Raw genomic sequence first — 22,725 nt, forward strand, 5'->3', positions numbered from 1 at the left:
GTCCAGTATGTATGCAGGTATATGTACTACAACCAGCAATACCAAGAAAGGCTGGTTGTATGTAGCACATATACCTGCAGACATACTGGACTGATAAGGAACACTGCTTTAACTATTATTAGTAGTAGTATTATAATGATTTGAACAAGTTGGGACAACCCTTCAGTTAACTACAGTACCTATCAATTATCCAGTAGTAGTGATTATGGTTCCTCAATATACATTTAACATATTACAGCACTACTTTTGGTGTTTTTTCAGGAATTGCTCTTGAGAAAATGTCATGTAATTGTCCCCTCCAAAGTTGATATCAGATTTTAGCCCCTGCTAGGGCAGATGGCACACAGACAGCAGAACTGGGGACAGATATGCAGGGACAGACTGGCAGAGACAGGGAGCCTCAGGTAAGTTTGTTGCACCCCATATACAGTCAGTGTACAGTACCATTGCCACCTACTGTCCAGTATGTATGCAGGTATATGTACTACAACCAGCAATACCAAGAAAGGCTGGTTGTATGTAGCACATATACCTGCATACATACTGGACTGATAAGGAACACTGCTTTAACTATTATTAGTAGTAGTATTATAATGATTTGAACAAGTTGGGACAACCCTTCAGTTAACTACTGTACCTATCAATTATCCAGTAGTAGTGATTATGGTTCCTCAATATACATTTAACATATTACAGCGTAGGCTATGTGTTACAGCACTACTTTTGGTGTTTTTTCAGGAATTGCTCTTGAGAAAATGTCATGTAATTGTCCCCTTCAAAGTTGATATCAGATTTTAGCCCCTGCTAGGGCAGATGGCACACAGACAGCAGAACTGGGGACAGATATGCAGGGACAGACTGGCAGAGACAGGGAGCCTCAGGTAAGTTTGTTGCACCCCATATACAGTCAGTGTACAGTACCATTGCCACCTACTGTCCAGTATGTATGCAGGTATATGTACTACAACCAGCAATACCAAGAAAGGCTGGTTGTATGTAGCACATATACCTGCATACATACTGGACTGATAAGGAACACTGCTTTAACTATTATTAGTAGTAGTATTATAATGATTTGAACAAGTTGGGACAACCCTTCAGTTAACTACTGTACCTATCAATTATCCAGTAGTAGTGATTATGGTTCCTCAATATACATTTAACATATTACAGCGTAGGCTATGTGTTACAGCACTACTTTTGGTGTTTTTTCAGGAATTGCTCTTGAGAAAATGTCATGTAATTGTCCCCTTCAAAGTTGATATCAGATTTTAGCCCCTGCTAGGGCAGATGGCACACAGACAGCAGAACTGGGGACAGATATGCAGGGACAGACTGGCAGAGACAGGGAGTCTCAGGTAAGTTTGTTGCACCCCATATACAGTCAGTGTACAGTACCATTGCCACCTACATGTACTACAACCAGCAATACCAAGAAAGGCTGGTTGTATGTAGCACATATACCTGCACACAGACTGGACTGATAAGGAACACTGCTTTTAACTATTATTAGTAGTAGTATTATAATGATTTGAACAAGTTGGGACAACCCTTCAGTTCACTACTGTACCTATCAATTATCCAGTAGTAGTGATTATGGTTCCTCAATATACATTTAACATATTACCGCTTAGGCTATGTGTTACAGCACTACTTTTGGTGTTTTTTCAGGAATTGCTCTTGAAAAAATGTAATGTAATTGTCCCCTTAAAAGTTGATATCAGATTTTAGCCCCTGCTAGGGCAGATGGCACACAGACAGCAGAACTGGGGACAGATATGCAGGGACAGACTGGTAGAGACAGGGAGTCTCAGGTAAGTTTGTTGCACCCCATATACAGTCAGTGTACAGTACCATTGCCACCTACTGTCCAGTATGTATGCAGGTATATGTACTACAACCAGCAATACCAAGAAAGGCTGGTTGTAAGCACATATACCTGCACACATACTGGACTGATAAGGAACACTGCTTTAACTATTATTAGTAGTAGTATTATAATGATTTGAACAAGTTGGGACAACCCTTCAGTTAACTACTGTACCTATCAATTATCCAGTAGTAGTGATTATGGTTCCTCAATATACATTTAACATATTACAGCACTACTTTTGGTGTTTTTTCAGGAATTGCTCTTGAGAAAATGTCATGTAATTGTCCCCTCCAAAGTTGATATCAGATTTTAGCCCCTGCTAGGGCAGATGGCACACAGACAGCAGAACTGGTGACAGATATGCAGGGACAGACTGGCAGAGACAGGGAGTCTCAGGTAAGTTTGTTGCACCCCATATACAGTCAGTGTACAGTACCATTGCCACCTACTGTCCAGTATGTATGCAGGTATATGTACTACAACCAGCAATACCAAGAAAGGCTGGTTGTATGTAGCACATATACCTACATACATACTGGACTGATAAGGAACACTGCTTTAACTATTATTAGTAGTAGTATTATAATGATTTGAACAAGTTGGGACAACCCTTCAGTTAACTACTGTACCTATCAATTATCCAGTAGTAGTGATTATGGTTCCTCAATATACATTTAACATATTACTGCACTACTTTTGGTGTTTTTTCAGGAATTGCTCTTGAGAAAATGTCATGTAATTGTCCCCTCCAAAGTTGATATCAGATTTTAGCCCCTGCTAGGGCAGATGGCACACAGACAGCAGAACTGGTGACAGATATGCAGGGACAGACTGGCAGAGACAGGGAGTCTCAGGTAAGTTTGTTGCACCCCATATACAGTCAGTGTACAGTACCATTGCCACCTACTGTCCAGTATGTACAGTGCCTTGCGAAAGTATTCGGCCCCCTTGAACTTTGCAACCTTTTGCCACATTTCAGGCTTCAAAAATAAAGATATAAAACTGTATTTTTTTGTGAAGAATCAACAACAAGTGGGACACAATCATGAAGTGGAACGACATTTATTGGATATTTCAAACTTTTTTAACAAATCAAAAACTGAAAAATTGGGCTTGCAAAATTATTCAGCCCCCTTACTTAAGTTAATACTTTGTAAGCGCCACCTTTTGCTGCGATTACAGCTGTAAGTCGCTTGGGGTATGTCTCTATCAGTTTTGCACATCGAGAGACTGACATTTTTTCCCATTCCTCCTTGCAAAACAGCTCGAGCTCATTGAGGTTGGATGGAGAGCATTTGTGAACAGCAGTTTTCAGTTCTTTCCACAGATTCTCTATTGGATTCAGGTCTGGACTTTGATTTGGCCATTCTAACACCTGGATATGTTTATTTTTGAACCATTCCATTGTAGATTTTGCTTTATGTTTTGGATCATTGTCTTGTTGGAAGACAAATCTCCGTCCCAGTCTCAGGTCTTTTGCAGACTCCATCAGGTTTTCTTCCAGAATGGTCCTGTATTTGGCTCCATCCATCTTCCCATCAATTTTATCCATCTTCCCTGTCCCTGCTGAAGAAAAGCAGGCCCAAACCATGATGCTGCCACCACCATGTTTGACAGTGGGGATGGTGTGTTCTGTGTTGCTTTTACGCCAAACATAACGTTTTGCATTGTTGGCAAAAAGTTCAATTTTGGTTTCATCTGACCAGAGCACCTTCTTCCACATGTTTGGTGTGTCTCCCAGGTGGCTTGTGGCAAACTTTAAACGACACTTTTTATGGATATCTTTAAGAAATGGCTTTCTTCTTGCCACTCTTCCATAAAGGCCAGATTTGTGCAATATACAACTGATTGTTGTCGTATGGACAGAGTCTCCCACCTCAGCTGTAGATCTCTGCAGTTCATCCAGAGTGATCATGGGCCTCTTGGCTGCATCTCTGATCAGTCTTCTCCTTGTATGAGCTGAAAGTTTAGAGGGACGGCCAGGTCTTGGTAGATTTGCAGTGGTCTGATACTCCTTCCATTTCAATATTATCGCTTGCACAGTGCTTCTTGGGATGTTTAAAGCTTGGGAAATCTTTTTGTATCCAAATCCGGCTTTAAACTTCTTCACAACAGTATCTCGGACCTGCCCGGTGTGTTCCTTGTTCTTCATGATGCTCTCTGCGCTTTTAACGGACCTCTGAGACTATCACAGTGCAGGTGCATTTATACGGAGACTTGATTACACACCGGTGGATTGTATTTATCATCTTTAGTCATTTAGGTCAACATTGGATCATTCAGAGATCCTCACTGAACTTCTGGAGAGAGTTTGCTGCACTGAAAGTAAAGGGGCTGAATAAGTTTGCATGCCCAATTTTTCAGTTTTTGATTTGTTAAAAAAGTTTGAAATATCCAATAAATGTCGTTCCACTTCATGATTGTGTCCCACTTGTTGTTGATTCTTCACAAAAAAATACAGTTATATATCTTTATGTTTGAAGCCTGAAATGTGGCAAAAGGTCGCAAAGTTCAAGGGGGCCGAATACTTTCGCAAGGCACTGTAACTGTTCAAACTAGATGATAGGGACACTGGACAATTTTCAGCAAATTGCAGCAAATAAACTAACAGAAATAACCACTTTTCCATAAACAAGGTCTAAATCATGTTTGATTGCACTCTGGAAGTACATTTTTCACAGAACTGTTCAAACAAGATGATAGGGACACTGTGGACAATTTTCAGCAAGTGGCAGCAATTGAACTACAGAAATAACCACTTTTCCATAAACAAGGTCTAAATCATGATTGGTTGCACTCTGAATACAATGTTTTAAACATAACTGTTCAAACTACTGGCAGACGAAAACCAGAGAAGATTTGCCTGATCCTAAACCCTCCATACACCTACCGAAACACAGGACGGAACTCTAAGGGCGGATGCATGACAACCATAGAGAGGGCTCGCCTTCTGGGTTTTTGTCTGCTCAAACCACTTGTAGTTTAAACACTAACCACTTGACAGGGACACATGGCAACCAACTGAGGTCCGGACCTGCACAAGGTACGCAACTCAATGGTTTTGCCTGATCCTACGCCGAGTATACCCATACAGACCAGCTGGATTCGACTAGACAGGTGTTAATTCAGAGTTAGGATCCTGGAAGGGAATAACTCCTAATTACACACATGATTGAAAACATCCAGGGCCAAAAGACTGACGAACACGGAAGTAAATACATAGACAACGTGGAGCTAAAAAAGAAGGATCCGACAGAGAGTAAACTCCTAGGTTGCACTATGCTTTCCACTTCCGTTGACAAGCAGACCTAGACATCATGACCATACCACTCGACATGGACACATGGCAACCAACCGAGGACCGGACCTGTTGACAGACCTACCTAACCCTAACCCTATACCTTAACCATTCTAAAAAACTATACCTAACCCTAAGCTTAACTATTCTATTCTAAAACTATTCTAAAAAACTATACCTTACTCTTACCTCAACCTTAACCATTCTAAAAACCATACCTAACCCTAACCCTACAGACAGACAGTCTTTAAACCCAACCAACGGGTTAATCTACAAGTGGGGCCTACTACTTTGGCCGGCCGCGCCCGGACCCCTCCGGCCCGCGCGTATATGATGTGGAGTGCACCCCCCTCCCTTCCCCCCCTTCGGCTTCCACGTGTCAGAGATGGAAGTGGATCAACCGACTCAAAACTAGAACCTAACCCTAAACCCCTAACCCTAAACCCCTATCCCTAAACCCCTATCCCTAACCCCCTATCCCTAACCCCCTATCCCTAACCCTAACCCTAAAACCCTCTAACCCTAACCCTAAACCCCTATCCCTAACCCCCTATCCCTAAAACCCTCTAACCCTAAAACCCTCTAACCCTAAAACCCTCTAACCCTTAACCTCTAACCCCCTCTTAGGCTTCCACGTGTCAGAGATGGAAGTGGATCAACCGACTCAGAACTAGAAACTAACCCCTACCCCAACACCCTAACCCTAACCCCTATCCCTAAACCCCTATCCCTAAACCCCTATCCCTAAACCCTCTAACCCCTAACCCTAACCAGTTGAAACGAAACACAATTATATTCAAAACCTAACCCTAACCGTAACCCTAACCCTCGTAACCCTAACCCTGGATCAACAGACTCAAAACTAGAAACCTAACCCTAACCCCAACCCTCGTAACCCTAACCCTCGAAACCCTAACCCGCAATCCTAACCCTCGAAACCCTAACCCTCGAAACCCTAACCCTCGAAACCCTAACCCTCGAAACCCTAACCCTCGAAACCCTAACCCTGGATCAAGACTCAAAACTAGAAACCTAACCCTAACCAGTTGAAACAAAACACAATTATATTCAAAACCTAACCCTCTAACCCAAACCCCCTAACCCTAAGCGCATATGAGTGGAGTACACCCCCTCCCTTCCCCCCTCCGGTTTCCACGTGTCAGAGATGGAAGTGGATCAACCGATTCAAACCTAGAACCCTAACCCCCTAACCCTGACCCCCCTAACCTTAAACCTAACCCCTAACCTCTAACCCAAACACTGGAGCAGTTACACCAACTTCGGAGGACACACATCACTGGAAACAACAAACAAACAAAAAATCCGGACCCGTATCTCCCATTCCCCAAGTGGACGAAAACACGGCAAAGAAATCTACCGCATACACAGGATCCCAAATGGACAAAAACGCGATGGTAGCTAGACTTGTATGGCAATTTAGCTAGTTAACTTGCTAGCTAATTTGTCCTGTGATATAAACATTGCGTTATTTTTTTACCTGAATTACACAAATTCCTCTACTCCGACAATTAATCCACACATAAACCGGTCAACTGAATCGTTTCTAGTCATCCCTCCTTCTTCATCTTTGAATTTATATGGTTATTGCCATCAACACAAATCAGTTCGTGCTTCAATCAACCACGTGAGTGAGGAGATATCACGTGCATAGGCAGAAATCCCAGGGGGGACACGACCCCCCTATCCTGGGAAAAATATGATTTCCCCCCCAATATATCACTGTAAACATATCTATGTCATTTCAATAATATGAATGAACGCAATGAAAGCACTTAAGCTGATTATAGACACTAATAGCGCGTTTTTAAGTTTCAAAAGATAGCGACCCCTTTGCCTCACAATGGTTTGATCCACTGTAGGTCATTAGTTTAGCTAACTAATGAAACTAATTGACTTGAGGTTAACGTTGGAAGCGTTCACACACACACTTGCTGAATTTGCAGAGCTGGCGCGCAAACTAAAGCAAACATTAACTATCAAGCTAGCTAGCTAACTAGTACCTATTCAATTTATGTGGAGTTGTCAAAAATTGAACTTTTGCTATCGTCTGTTAACAAGGTTGGTTATGTTTCCACCTGCCTCTAAAGAAATGTGTATTTAATGTTCAAGCATTCTTATTGGTTGGATCTCATCATTCAAGCATTCTTATTGGTTGATTTCATCTGGGTGCTTGTGTCACCGACTAACACCATGGTGTAGCTCCAGTTCTCCTCAGTCCGAGAAAACACATAGAGAAGGGTATGTGTTGCAGATTACTCCTTTGTAGAAGTCCATAACATGAAATAGATTAAACATCCCAAGGTTAATGCTGTAGATATTGTTATAAGGGAGTGTGAGACTATTGAAACATGTAACTTTCAGAGTTTTATTGTTGTTATTAATATAGTTTACAGAGTGCTAAAAGTGCTGCTGTTGCTAGCTAGCAAGCCTTTCTGGATGTAGACGATTAGCTTTGCTGGCCACCTGTGCTGGCGTTGCATTATGGGAGATGTAGTTTGGTCCTCTACGGTTTGAATGGAATAGAGGCGATTTCACGTTGTAACACGTTGAAATAAATGATGAAAGGCTGGTTGTAAGTACATATACCTGCATACATACTGGACTGATAAGGAACACTGCTTTAACTATTATTAGTAGTAGTATTATAATGATTTGAACAAGTTGGGACAACCCTTCAGTTAACTACTGTACCTATCAATTATCCAGTAGTAGTGATTATGGTTCCTCAATATACATTTAACATATTACAGCGTAGGCTATGTTAAATAAAACACTACTTTTGGTGTTTTTTCAGGAATTGCTCTTGAGAAAATGTCATGTAATTGTCCCTTCTAAGTTGATATCAGATTTTAGCCCCTGCTAGGGCAGATGGCACACAGACAGCAGAACTGGGGACAGATATGCAGGGACAGACTGGCAGAGACAGGGAGTCTCAGGTAAGTTTGTTGCACCCCATATACCGTTAGTTTACAGTACCATTGCCACCTACTGTCCAGTATGTATGCAGGTATATGTACTACAACCAGCAATACCAAGAAAGGCTGGTTGTAAGCACATATACCTGCACACATACTGGACTGATAAGGAACACTGCTTTAACTATTATTAGTAGTAGTATTATAATGATTTGAACAAGTTGGGACAACCCTTCAGTTAACTACTGTACCTATCAATTATCCAGTAGTAGTGATTATGGTTCCTCAATATACATTTAACATAGTACAGCACTACTTTTGGTGTTTTTTCAGGAATTGCTCTTGAGAAAATGTCATGTAATTGTCCCCTCCAAAGTTGATATCAGATTTTAGCCCCTGCTAGGGCAGATGGCACACAGACAGCAGAACTGGTGACAGATATGCAGGGACAGACTGGCAGAGACAGGGAGTCTCAGGTAAGTTTTTTGCACCCCATATACAGTCAGTGTACAGTACCATTGCCACCTACTGTCCAGTATGTATGCAGGTATATGTACTACAACCAGCAATACCAAGAAAGGCTGGTTGTATGTAGCACATATACCTGCATACATACTGGACTGATAAGGAACACTGCTTTAACTATTATTAGTAGTAGTATTATAATGATTTGAACAAGTTGGGACAACCCTTCAGTTAACTACTGTACCTATCAATTATCCAGTAGTAGTGATTATGGTTCCTCAATATACATTTAACATATTACAGCACTACTTTTGGTGTTTTTTCAGGAATTGCTCTTGAGAAAATGTCATGTAATTGTCCCCTCCAAAGTTGATATCAGATTTTAGCCCCTGCTAGGGCAGATGGCACACAGACAGCAGAACTGGTGACAGATATGCAGGGACAGACTGGCAGAGACAGGGAGTCTCAGGTAAGTTTGTTGCACCCCATATACAGTCAGTGTACAGTACCATTGCCACCTACTGTCCAGTATGTATGCAGGTATATGTACTACAACCAGCAATACCAAGAAAGGCTGGTTGTATGTAGCACATATACCTGCATACATACTGGACTGATAAGGAACACTGCTTTAACTATTATTAGTAGTAGTATTATAATGATTTGAACAAGTTGGGACAACCCTTCAGTTCACTACTGTACCTATCAATTATCCAGTAGTAGTGATTATGGTTCCTCAATATGCATTTAACATATTACAGCTTAGGCTATGTGTTACAGCACTACTTTTGGTGTTTTTTCAGGAATTGCTCTTGAGAAAATGTCATGTAATTGTCCCCTTCAAAGTTGATATCAGATTTTAGCCCCTGCTAGGGCAGATGGCACACAGACAGCAGAACTGGGGACAGACTGGTAGAGACAGGGAGTCTCAGGTAAGTTTGTTGCACCCCATATACAGTCAGTGTACAGTACCATTGCCACCTACTGTCCGGTATGTATGCAGGTATATGTACTACAACCAGCAATACCAAGAAAGGCTGGTTGTATGTAGCACATATACCTGCATACATACTGGACTGATAAGGAACACTGCTTTAACTATTATTAGTAGTAGTATTATAATGATTTGAACAAGTTGGGACAACCCTTCAGTTAACTACTGTACCTATCAATTATCCAGTAGTAGTGATTATGGTTCCTCAATATACATTTAACATATTACAGCACTACTTTTGGTGTTTTTTCAGGAATTGCTCTTGAGAAAATGTCATGTAATTGTCCCCTCCAAAGTTGATATCAGATTTTAGCCCCTGCCAGGGCAGATGGCACACAGACAGCAGAACTGGGGACAGACTGGTAGAGACAGGGAGTCTCAGGTAAGTTTGTTGCACCCCATATACAGTCAGTGTACAGTACCATTGCCACCTACTGTCCGGTATGTATGCAGGTATATGTACTACAACCAGCAATGCCAAGAAAGGCTGGTTGTATGTAGCACATATACCTGCATACATACTGGACTGATAAGGAACACTGCTTTAACTATTATTAGTAGTAGTATTATAATGATTTGAACAAGTTGGGACAACCCTTCAGTTAACTACTGTACCTATCAATTATCCAGTAGTAGTGATTATGGTTCCTCAATATACATTTAACATATTACAGCGTAGGCTATGTGTTACAGCACTACTTTTGGTGTTTTTTCAGGAGAAAATGTCATGTAATTGTCCCCTTCAAAGTTGATATCAGATTTTAGCCCCTGCTAGGGCAGATGGCACACAGACAGCAGAACTGGGGACAGACTGGTAGAGACAGGGAGTCTCAGGTAAGTTTGTTGCACCCCATATACAGTCAGTGTACAGTACCATTGCCACCTACTGTCCGGTATGTATGCAGGTATATGTACTACAACCAGCAATACCAAGAAAGGCTGGTTGTATGTAGCACATATACCTGCATACATACTGGACTGATAAGGAACACTGCTTTAACTATTATTAGTAGTAGTATTATAATGATTTGAACAAGTTGGGACAACCCTTCAGTTAACTACTGTACCTATCAATTATCCAGTAGTAGTGATTATGGTTCCTCAATATACATTTAACATATTACAGCGTAGGCTATGTGTTACAGCACTACTTTTGGTGTTTTTTCAGGAGAAAATGTCATGTAATTGTCCCCTTCAAAGTTGATATCAGATTTTAGCCCCTGCTAGGGCAGATGGCACACAGACAGCAGAACTGGGGACAGACTGGTAGAGACAGGGAGTCTCAGGTAAGTTTGTTGCACCCCATATACAGTCAGTGTACAGTACCATTGCCACCTACTGTCCAGTATGTATGCAGGTATATGTACTACAACCAGCAATACCAAGAAAGGCTGGTTGTAAGCACATATACCTGCACACATACTGGACTGATAAGGAACACTGCTTTTAACTATTATTAGTAGTAGTAGTATAATGATTTGAACAAGTTGGGACAACCCTTCAGTTCACTACTGTACCTATCAATTATCCAGTAGTAGTGATTATGGTTCCTCAATATACATTTAACATATTACCGCTTAGGCTATGTGTTACAGCACTACTTTTGGTGTTTTCTCAGGAATTGCTCTTGAGAAAATGTCATGTAATTGTCCCCTTCAAAGTTGATATCAGATTTTAGCCCCTGCTAGGGCAGATGGCACACAGACAGCAGAACTGGGGACAGATATGCAGGGACAGACTGGCAGAGACAGGGAGTCTCAGGTAAGTTTGTTGCACCCCATATACAGTCAGTGTACAGTACCATTGCCACCTACTGTCCGGTATGTATGCAGGTATATGTACTACAACCAGCAATACCAAGAAAGGCTGGTTGTAAAAGCACATATACCTGCATACATACTGGACTGATAAGGAACACTGCTTTAACTATTATTAGTAGTAGTATTCTAATGATTTGAACAAGTTGGGACAACCCTTCAGTTAACTACTGTACCTATCAATTATCCAGTAGTAGTGATTATGGTTCCTCAATATACATTTAACATATTACAGCGTAGGCTATGTGTTACAGCACTACTTTTGGTGTTTTTTCAGGAGAAAATGTCATGTAATTGTCCCCTTCAAAGTTGATATCAGATTTTAGCCCCTGCTAGGGCAGATGGCACACAGACAGCAGAACTGGGGACAGACTGGTAGAGACAGGGAGTCTCAGGTAAGTTTGTTGCACCCCATATACAGTCAGTGTACAGTACCATTGCCACCTACTGTCCAGTATGTATGCAGGTATATGTACTACAACCAGCAATACCAAGAAAGGCTGGTTGTAAGCACATATACCTGCACACATACTGGACTGATAAGGAACACTGCTTTTAACTATTATTAGTAGTAGTAGTATAATGATTTGAACAAGTTGGGACAACCCTTCAGTTCACTACTGTACCTATCAATTATCCAGTAGTAGTGATTATGGTTCCTCAATATACATTTAACATATTACCGCTTAGGCTATGTGTTACAGCACTACTTTTGGTGTTTTTTCAGGAATTGCTCTTGAGAAAATGTCATGTAATTGTCCCCTTCAAAGTTGATATCAGATTTTAGCCCCTGCTAGGGCAGATGGCACACAGACAGCAGAACTGGGGACAGATATGCAGGGACAGACTGGCAGAGACAGGGAGTCTCAGGTAAGTTTGTTGCACCCCATATACAGTCAGTGTACAGTACCATTGCCACCTACTGTCCAGTATGTATGCAGGTATATGTACTACAACCAGCAATACCAAGAAAGGCTGGTTGTATGTAGCACATATACCTGCATACATACTGGACTGATAAGGAACACTGCTTTAACTATTATTAGTAGTAGTATTATAATGATTTGAACAAGTTGGGACAACCCTTCAGTTCACTACTGTACCTATCAATTATCCAGTAGTAGTGATTATGGTTCCTCAATATGCATTTAACATATTACAGCTTAGGCTATGTGTTACAGCACTACTTTTGGTGTTTTTTCAGGAGAAAATGTCATGTAATTGTCCCCTTCAAAGTTGATATCAGATTTTAGCCCCTGCTAGGGCAGATGGCACACAGACAGCAGAACTGGGGACAGACTGGTAGAGACAGGGAGTCTCAGGTAAGTTTGTTGCACCCCATATACAGTCAGTGTACAGTACCATTGCCACCTACTGTCCAGTATGTATGCAGGTATATGTACTACAACCAGCAATACCAAGAAAGGCTGGTTGTATGTAGCACATATACCTGCATACATACTGGACTGATAAGGAACACTGCTTTAACTATTATTAGTAGTAGTATTATAATGATTTGAACAAGTTGGGACAACCCTTCAGTTAACTACTGTACATATCAATTATCCAGTAGTAGTGATTATGGTTCCTCAATATACATTTAACATATTACAGCGTAGGCTATGTGTTACAGCACTACTTTTGGTGTTTTTTCAGGAATTGCTCTTGAGAAAATGTCATGTAATTGTCCCCTCCAAAGTTGATATCAGATTTTAGCCCCTGCTAGGGCAGATGGCACACAGACAGCAGAACTGGTGACAGATATGCAGGGACAGACTGGCAGAGACAGGGAGTCTCAGGTAAGTTTGTTGCACCCCATATACAGTCAGTGTACAGTACCATTGCCACCTACTGTCCAGTATGTATGCAGGTATATGTACTACAACCAGCAATACCAAGAAAGGCTGGTTGTATGTAGCACATATACCTGCATACATACTGGACTGATAAGGAACACTGCTTTAACTATTATTAGTAGTAGTATTATAATGATTTGAACAAGTTGGGACAACCCTTCAGTTAACTACTGTACCTATCAATTATCCAGTAGTAGTGATTATGGTTCCTCAATATACATTTAACATATTACAGCACTACTTTTGGTGTTTTTTCAGGAATTGCTCTTGAGAAAATGTCATGTAATTGTCCCCTCCAAAGTTGATATCAGATTTTAGCCCCTGCTAGGGCAGATGGCACACAGACAGCAGAACTGGTGACAGATATGCAGGGACAGACTGGCAGAGACAGGGAGTCTCAGGTAAGTTTGTTGCACCCCATATACAGTCAGTGTACAGTACCATTGCCACCTACTGTCCAGTATGTACAGTGCCTTGCGAAAGTATTCGGCCCCCTTGAACTTTGCAACCTTTTGCCACATTTCAGGCTTCAAAAATAAAGATATAAAACTGTATTTTTTTTGTGAAGAATCAACAACAAGTGGGACACAATCATGAAGTGGAACGACATTTATTGGATATTTCAAACTTTTTTAACAAATCAAAAACTGAAAAATTGGGCTTGCAAAATTATTCAGCCCCCTTACTTAAGTTAATACTTTGTAAGCGCCACCTTTTGCTGCGATTACAGCTGTAAGTCGCTTGGGGTATGTCTCTATCAGTTTTGCACATCGAGAGACTGACATTTTTTCCCATTCCTCCTTGCAAAACAGCTCGAGCTCATTGAGGTTGGATGGAGAGCATTTGTGAACAGCAGTTTTCAGTTCTTTCCACAGATTCTCTATTGGATTCAGGTCTGGACTTTGATTTGGCCATTCTAACACCTGGATATGTTTATTTTTGAACCATTCCATTGTAGATTTTGCTTTATGTTTTGGATCATTGTCTTGTTGGAAGACAAATCTCCGTCCCAGTCTCAGGTCTTTTGCAGACTCCATCAGGTTTTCTTCCAGAATGGTCCTGTATTTGGCTCCATCCATCTTCCCATCAATTTTATCCATCTTCCCTGTCCCTGCTGAAGAAAAGCAGGCCCAAACCATGATGCTGCCACCACCATGTTTGACAGTGGGGATGGTGTGTTCTGTGTTGCTTTTACGCCAAACATAACGTTTTGCATTGTTGGCAAAAAGTTCAATTTTGGTTTCATCTGACCAGAGCACCTTCTTCCACATGTTTGGTGTGTCTCCCAGGTGGCTTGTGGCAAACTTTAAACGACACTTTTTATGGATATCTTTAAGAAATGGCTTTCTTCTTGCCACTCTTCCATAAAGGCCAGATTTGTGCAATATACAACTGATTGTTGTCGTATGGACAGAGTCTCCCACCTCAGCTGTAGATCTCTGCAGTTCATCCAGAGTGATCATGGGCCTCTTGGCTGCATCTCTGATCAGTCTTCTCCTTGTATGAGCTGAAAGTTTAGAGGGACGGCCAGGTCTTGGTAGATTTGCAGTGGTCTGATACTCCTTCCATTTCAATATTATCGCTTGCACAGTGCTTCTTGGGATGTTTAAAGCTTGGGAAATCTTTTTGTATCCAAATCCGGCTTTAAACTTCTTCACAACAGTATCTCGGACCTGCCCGGTGTGTTCCTTGTTCTTCATGATGCTCTCTGCGCTTTTAACGGACCTCTGAGACTATCACAGTGCAGGTGCATTTATACGGAGACTTGATTACACACCGGTGGATTGTATTTATCATCTTTAGTCATTTAGGTCAACATTGGATCATTCAGAGATCCTCACTGAACTTCTGGAGAGAGTTTGCTGCACTGAAAGTAAAGGGGCTGAATAAGTTTGCATGCCCAATTTTTCAGTTTTTGATTTGTTAAAAAAGTTTGAAATATCCAATAAATGTCGTTCCACTTCATGATTGTGTCCCACTTGTTGTTGATTCTTCACAAAAAAATACAGTTATATATCTTTATGTTTGAAGCCTGAAATGTGGCAAAAGGTCGCAAAGTTCAAGGGGGCCGAATACTTTCGCAAGGCACTGTAACTGTTCAAACTAGATGATAGGGACACTGTGGACAATTTTCAGCAAATTGCAGCAAATAAACTAACAGAAATAACCACTTTTCCATAAACAAGGTCTAAATCATGTTTGATTGCACTCTGGAAGTACATTTTTCACAGAACTGTTCAAACAAGATGATAGGGACACTGTGGACAATTTTCAGCAAGTGGCAGCAATTGAACTACAGAAATAACCACTTTTCCATAAACAAGGTCTAAATCATGATTGGTTGCACTCTGAATACAATGTTTTAAACATAACTGTTCAAACTACTGGCAGACGAAAACCAGAGAAGATTTGCCTGATCCTAAACCCTCCATACACCTACCGAAACACAGGACGGAACTCTAAGGGCGGATGCATGACAACCATAGAGAGGGCTCGCCTTCTGGGTTTTTGTCTGCTCAAACCACTTGTAGTTTAAACACTAACCACTTGACAGGGACACATGGCAACCAACTGAGGTCCGGACCTGCACAAGGTACGCAACTCAATGGTTTTGCCTGATCCTACGCCGAGTATACCCATACAGACCAGCTGGATTCGACTAGACAGGTGTTAATTCAGAGTTAGGATCCTGGAAGGGAATAACTCCTAATTACACACATGATTGAAAACATCCAGGGCCAAAAGACTGACGAACACGGAAGTAAATACATAGACAACGTGGAGCTAAAAAAGAAGGATCCGACAGAGAGTAAACTCCTAGGTTGCACTATGCTTTCCACTTCCGTTGACAAGCAGACCTAGACATCATGACCATACCACTCGACATGGACACATGGCAACCAACCGAGGACCGGACCTGTTGACAGACCTACCTAACCCTAACCCTATACCTTAACCATTCTAAAAAACTATACCTAACCCTAAGCTTAACTATTCTATTCTAAAACTATTCTAAAAAACTATACCTTACTCTTACCTCAACCTTAACCATTCTAAAAACCATACCTAACCCTAACCCTACAGACAGACAGTCTTTAAACCCAACCAACGGGTTAATCTACAAGTGGGGCCTACTACTTTGGCCGGCCGCGCCCGGACCCGTCCGGCCCGCGCGTATATGATGTGGAGTGCACACCCCTCCCTTCCCCCCCTTCGGCTTCCACGTGTCAGAGATGGAAGTGGATCAACCGACTCAAAACTAGAACCTAACCCTAAACCCCTAACCCTAACCCCCTATCCCTAACCCCCTATCCCTAAACCCCTATCCCTAAACCCCCTATCCCTAACCCTCTAACCCTAAAACCCTCTAACCCTAAACCCCTATCCCTAACCCCCTATCCCTAAAACCCTCTAACCCTAAAACCCTCTAACCCTAAAACCCTCTAACCCTTAACCTCTAACCCCCTAACCCTCTAACCCCCCCTTAGGCTTCCACGTGTCAGAGATGGAAGTGGATCAACCGACTCAGAACTAGAAACTAACCCCTACCCCAACACCCTAACCCCCTAACCCTAACCCCCTAACCCTAACCCCTAACCCCTATCCCTAAACCCCTATCCCTAAACCCCCTAACCCTAAAACCCCCTAACCCTAAAACCCCCTAACCCTAACCAGTTGAAACGAAACACAATTATATTCAAAACCTAACCCTAACCCCCTAACCGTAACCCTAACCCTCGTAACCCTAACCCTGGATCAGACTCAAAACTAGAAACCTAACCCTAACCCCAACCCTCGTAACCCTAACCCTCAGGCGGCAGGGTAGCCTAGTGGTTAGAGCGTTGGACTAGTAACCGGAAGGTTGCGAGTTCAAACCCCCGAGCTGACAAGGTACAAATCTGTCGTTCTGCCCCTGAACAGGCAGTTAACCCACTGTTCCCAGGCCGTCATTGAAAATAAGAATTTGTTCTTAACTGACTTGCCTGGTTAAATAAAGGTAAAAAAAAAAAAAAACCCTCGAAACCCTAACCTTCGAAACCCTAACCCTCGAAACCCTAACCCTCGTAACCCTAACCCTGGATCAACAGACTCAAAACTAGAAACCTAACCAGTTGAAACAAAACACAATTATATTCAAAACCTAACCCTCTAACCCAAACCCCCTAACCCTAAGCGCATATGAGTGGAGTACACCCCCTCCCTTCCCCCCTCCGGTTTCCACGTGTCAGAGATGGAAGTGGATCAACCGATTCAAACCTAGAACCCTAACCCCCTAACCCTGACCCCCCTAACCCTAAACCTAACCCCTAACCTCTAACCCAAACACTGGAGCAGTTACACCAACTTCGGAGGACACACATCACTGGAAACAACAAACAAACAAAAAATCCGGACCCGTATCTCCCATTCCCCAAGTGGACGAAAACACGGCAAAGAAATCTACACAGGATCCCAAATGGACAAAAACGCGATGGTAGCTAGACTTGTATGGCAATTTAGCTAGTTAACTTGCTAGCTAATTTGTCCTGTGATATAAACATTGCGTTATTTTTTTACCTGAATTACACAAATTCCTCTACTCCGACAATTAATCCACACATAAACCGGTCAACTGAATCGTTTCTAGTCATCCCTCCTTCTTCATCTTTGAATTTATATGGTTATTGCCATCAACACAAATCAGTTCGTGCTTCAATCAACCACGTGAGTGAGGAGATATCACGTGCATAGGCAGAAATCCCAGGGGGGACACGACCCCCCTATCCTGGGAAAAATATGATTTCCCCCCCAATATATCACTGTAAACATATCTATGTCATTTCAATAATATGAATGAACGCAATGAAAGCACTTAAGCTGATTATAGACACTAATAGCGCGTTTTTAAGTTTCAAAAGATAGCGACCCCTTTGCCTCACAATGGTTTGATCCACTGTAGGTCATTAGTTTAGCTAACTAATGAAACTAATTGACTTGAGGTTAACGTTGGAAGCGTTCACACACACACTTGCTGAATTTGCAGAGCTGGCGCGCAAACTAAAGCAAACATTAACTATCAAGCTAGCTAGCTAACTAGTACCTATTCAATTTATGTGGAGTTGTCAAAAATTGAACTTTTGCTATCGTCTGTTAACAAGGTTGGTTATGTTTCCACCTGCCTCTAAAGAAATGTGTATTTAATGTTCAAGCATTCTTATTGGTTGGATCTCATCATTCAAGCATTCTTATTGGTTGATTTCATCTGGGTGCTTGTGTCACCGACTAACACCATGGTGTAGCTCCAGTTCTCCTCAGTCCGAGAAAACACATAGAGAAGGGTATGTGTTGCAGATTACTCCTTTGTAGAAGTCCATAACATGAAATAGATTAAACATCCCAAGGTTAATGCTGTAGATATTGTTATAAGGGAGTGTGAGACTATTGAAACATGTAACTTTCAGAGTTTTATTGTTGTTATTAATATAGTTTACAGAGTGCTAAAAGTGCTGCTGTTGCTAGCTAGCAAGCCTTTCTGGATGTAGACGATTAGCTTTGCTGGCCACCTGTGCTGGCGTTGCATTATGGGAGATGTAGTTTGGTCCTCTACGGTTTGAATGGAATAGAGGCGATTTCACGTTGTAACACGTTGAAATAAATGATGAAAGGCTGGTTGTAAGTACATATACCTGCATACATACTGGACTGATAAGGAACACTGCTTTAACTATTATTAGTAGTAGTATTATAATGATTTGAACAAGTTGGGACAACCCTTCAGTTAACTACTGTACCTATCAATTATCCAGTAGTAGTGATTATGGTTCCTCAATATACATTTAACATATTACAGCGTAGGCTATGTTAAATAAAACACTACTTTTGGTGTTTTTTCAGGAATTGCTCTTGAGAAAATGTCATGTAATTGTCCCTTCTAAGTTGATATCAGATTTTAGCCCCTGCTAGGGCAGATGGCACACAGACAGCAGAACTGGGGACAGATATGCAGGGACAGACTGGCAGAGACAGGGAGTCTCAGGTAAGTTTGTTGCACCCCATATACCGTTAGTTTACAGTACCATTGCCACCTACTGTCCAGTATGTATGCAGGTATATGTACTACAACCAGCAATACCAAGAAAGGCTGGTTGTAAGCACATATACCTGCACACATACTGGACTGATAAGGAACACTGCTTTAACTATTATTAGTAGTAGTATTATAATGATTTGAACAAGTTGGGACAACCCTTCAGTTAACTACTGTACCTATCAATTATCCAGTAGTAGTGATTATGGTTCCTCAATATACATTTAACATATTACAGCACTACTTTTGGTGTTTTTTCAGGAATTGGTCTTGAGAAAATGTCATGTAATTGTCCCCTCCAAAGTTGATATCAGATTTTAGCCCCTGCTAGGGCAGATGGCACACAGACAGCAGAACTGGTGACAGATATGCAGGGACAGACTGGCAGAGACAGGGAGTCTCAGGTAAGTTTGTTGCACCCCATATACAGTCAGTGTACAGTACCATTGCCACCTACTGTCCGGTATGTATGCAGGTATATGTACTACAACCAGCAATACCAAGAAAGGCTGGTTGTATGTAGCACATATACCTGCATACATACTGGACTGATAAGGAACACTGCTTTAACTATTATTAGTAGTAGTATTATAATGATTTGAACAAGTTGGGACAACCCTTCAGTTAACTACTGTACCTATCAATTATCCAGTAGTAGTGATTATGGTTCCTCAATATACATTTAACATATTACAGCGTAGGCTATGTGTTACAGCACTACTTTTGGTGTTTTTTCAGGAGAAAATGTCATGTAATTGTCCCCTTCAAAGTTGATATCAGATTTTAGCCCCTGCTAGGGCAGATGGCACACAGACAGCAGAACTGGGGACAGACTGGTAGAGACAGGGAGTCTCAGGTAAGTTTGTTGCACCCCATATACAGTCAGTGTACAGTACCATTGCCACCTACTGTCCGGTATGTATGCAGGTATATGTACTACAACCAGCAATACCAAGAAAGGCTGGTTGTAAGCACATATACCTGCATACATACTGGACTGATAAGGAACACTGCTTTAACTATTATTATTAGTAGTATTATAATGATTTGAACAAGTTGGGACAACCCTTCAGTTAACTACTGTACCTATCAATTATCCAGTAGTAGTGATTATGGTTCCTCAATATACATTTAACATATTACAGCGTAGGCTATGTGTTACAGCACTACTTTTGGTGTTTTTTCAGGAGAAAATGTCATGTAATTGTCCCCTTCAAAGTTGATATCAGATTTTAGCCCCTGCTAGGGCAGATGGCACACAGACAGCAGAACTGGGGACAGACTGGTAGAGACAGGGAGTCTCAGGTAAGTTTGTTGCACCCCATATACAGTCAGTGTACAGTACCATTGCCACCTACTGTCCAGTATGTATGCAGGTATATGTACTACAACCAGCAATACCAAGAAAGGCTGGTTGTAAGCACATATACCTGCACACATACTGGACTGATAAGGAACACTGCTTTTAACTATTATTAGTAGTAGTAGTATAATGATTTGAACAAGTTGGGACAACCCTTCAGTTCACTACTGTACCTATCAATTATCCAGTAGTAGTGATTATGGTTCCTCAATATACATTTAACATATTACCGCTTAGGCTATGTGTTACAGCACTACTTTTGGTGTTTTTTCAGGAATTGCTCTTGAGAAAATGTCATGTAATTGTCCCCTTCAAAGTTGATATCAGATTTTAGCCCCTGCTAGGGCAGATGGCACACAGACAGCAGAACTGGGGACAGATATGTAGGGACAGACTGGCAGAGACAGGGAGTCTCAGGTAAGTTTGTTGCACCCCATATACAGTCAGTGTACAGTACCATTGCCACCTACTGTCCAGTATGTATGCAGGTATATGTACTACAACCAGCAATACCAAGAAAGGCTGGTTGTATGTAGCACATATACCTGCATACATACTGGACTGATAAGGAACACTGCTTTAACTATTATTAGTAGTAGTATTATAATGATTTGAACAAGTTGGGACAACCCTTCAGTTAACTACTGTACATATCAATTATCCAGTAGTAGTGATTATGGTTCCTCAATATACATTTAACATATTACAGCGTAGGCTATGTGTTACAGCACTACTTTTGGTGTTTTTTCAGGAATTGCTCTTGAGAAAATGTCATGTAATTGTCCCTTCTAAGTTGATATCAGATTTTAGCCCCTGCTAGGGCAGATGGCACACAGACAGCAGAACTGGGGACAGATATGCAGGGACAGACTGGCAGAGACAGGGAGTCTCAGGTAAGTTTGTTGCACCCCATATACAGTCAGTGTACAGTACCATTGCCACCTACTGTCCAGTATGTATGCAGGTATATGTACTACAACCAGCAATTCCAAGAAAGGCTGGTTGTATGTAGCACATATACCTGCATACATACTGGACTGATAAGGAACACTGCTTTTAACTATTATTAGTAGTAGTATTATAATGATTTGAACAAGTTGGGACAACCCTTCAGTTAACTACTGTACCTATCAATTATCCAGTAGTAGTGATTATGGTTCCTCAAAATACATTTAACATATTACAGCACTACTTTTGGTGTTTTTTCAGGAATTGCTCTTGAGAAAATGTCATGTAATTGTCCCCTCCAAAGTTGATATCAGATTTTAGCCCCTGCTAGGGCAGATGGCACACAGACAGCAGAACTGGTGACAGATATGCAGGGACAGACTGGCAGAGACAGGGAGTCTCAGGTAAGTTTGTTGCACCCCATATACAGTCAGTGTACAGTACCATTTCCACCTACTGTCCAGTATGTATGCAGGTATATGTACTACAACCAGCAATACCAAGAAAGGCTGGTTGTATGTAGCACATATACCTACATACATACTGGACTGATAAGGAACACTGCTTTAACTATTATTAGTAGTAGTATTATAATGATTTGAACAAGTTGGGACAACCCTTCAGTTAACTACTGTACCTATCAATTATCCAGTAGTAGTGATTATGGTTCCTCAATATACATTTAACATATTACAGCACTACTTTTGGTGTTTTTTCAGGAATTGCTCTTGAGAAAATGTCATGTAATTGCCCCTGCTCCAAAGTTGATATCAGATTTTAGCCCCTGCTAGGGCAGATGGCACACAGACAGCAGAACTGGTGACAGATATGCAGGGACAGACTGGCAGAGACAGGGAGTCTCAGGTAAGTTTGTTGCACCCCATATACAGTCAGTGTACAGTACCATTGCCACCTACTGTCCAGTATGTACAGTGCCTTGCGAAAGTATTCGGCCCCCTTGAACTTTGCAACCTTTTGCCACATTTCAGGCTTCAAAAATAAAGATATAAAACTGTATTTTTTTTGTGAAGAATCAACAACAAGTGGGACACAATCATGAAGTGGAACGACATTTATTGGATATTTCAAACTTTTTTAACAAATCAAA

The sequence above is a fragment of the Oncorhynchus mykiss genome, chromosome 8, assembly GCF_057628025.1.
Source record: "Oncorhynchus mykiss isolate SJ-2025 chromosome 8, ASM5762802v1, whole genome shotgun sequence".
NCBI classification, from domain to species: Eukaryota; Metazoa; Chordata; class Actinopteri; order Salmoniformes; family Salmonidae; genus Oncorhynchus; species Oncorhynchus mykiss.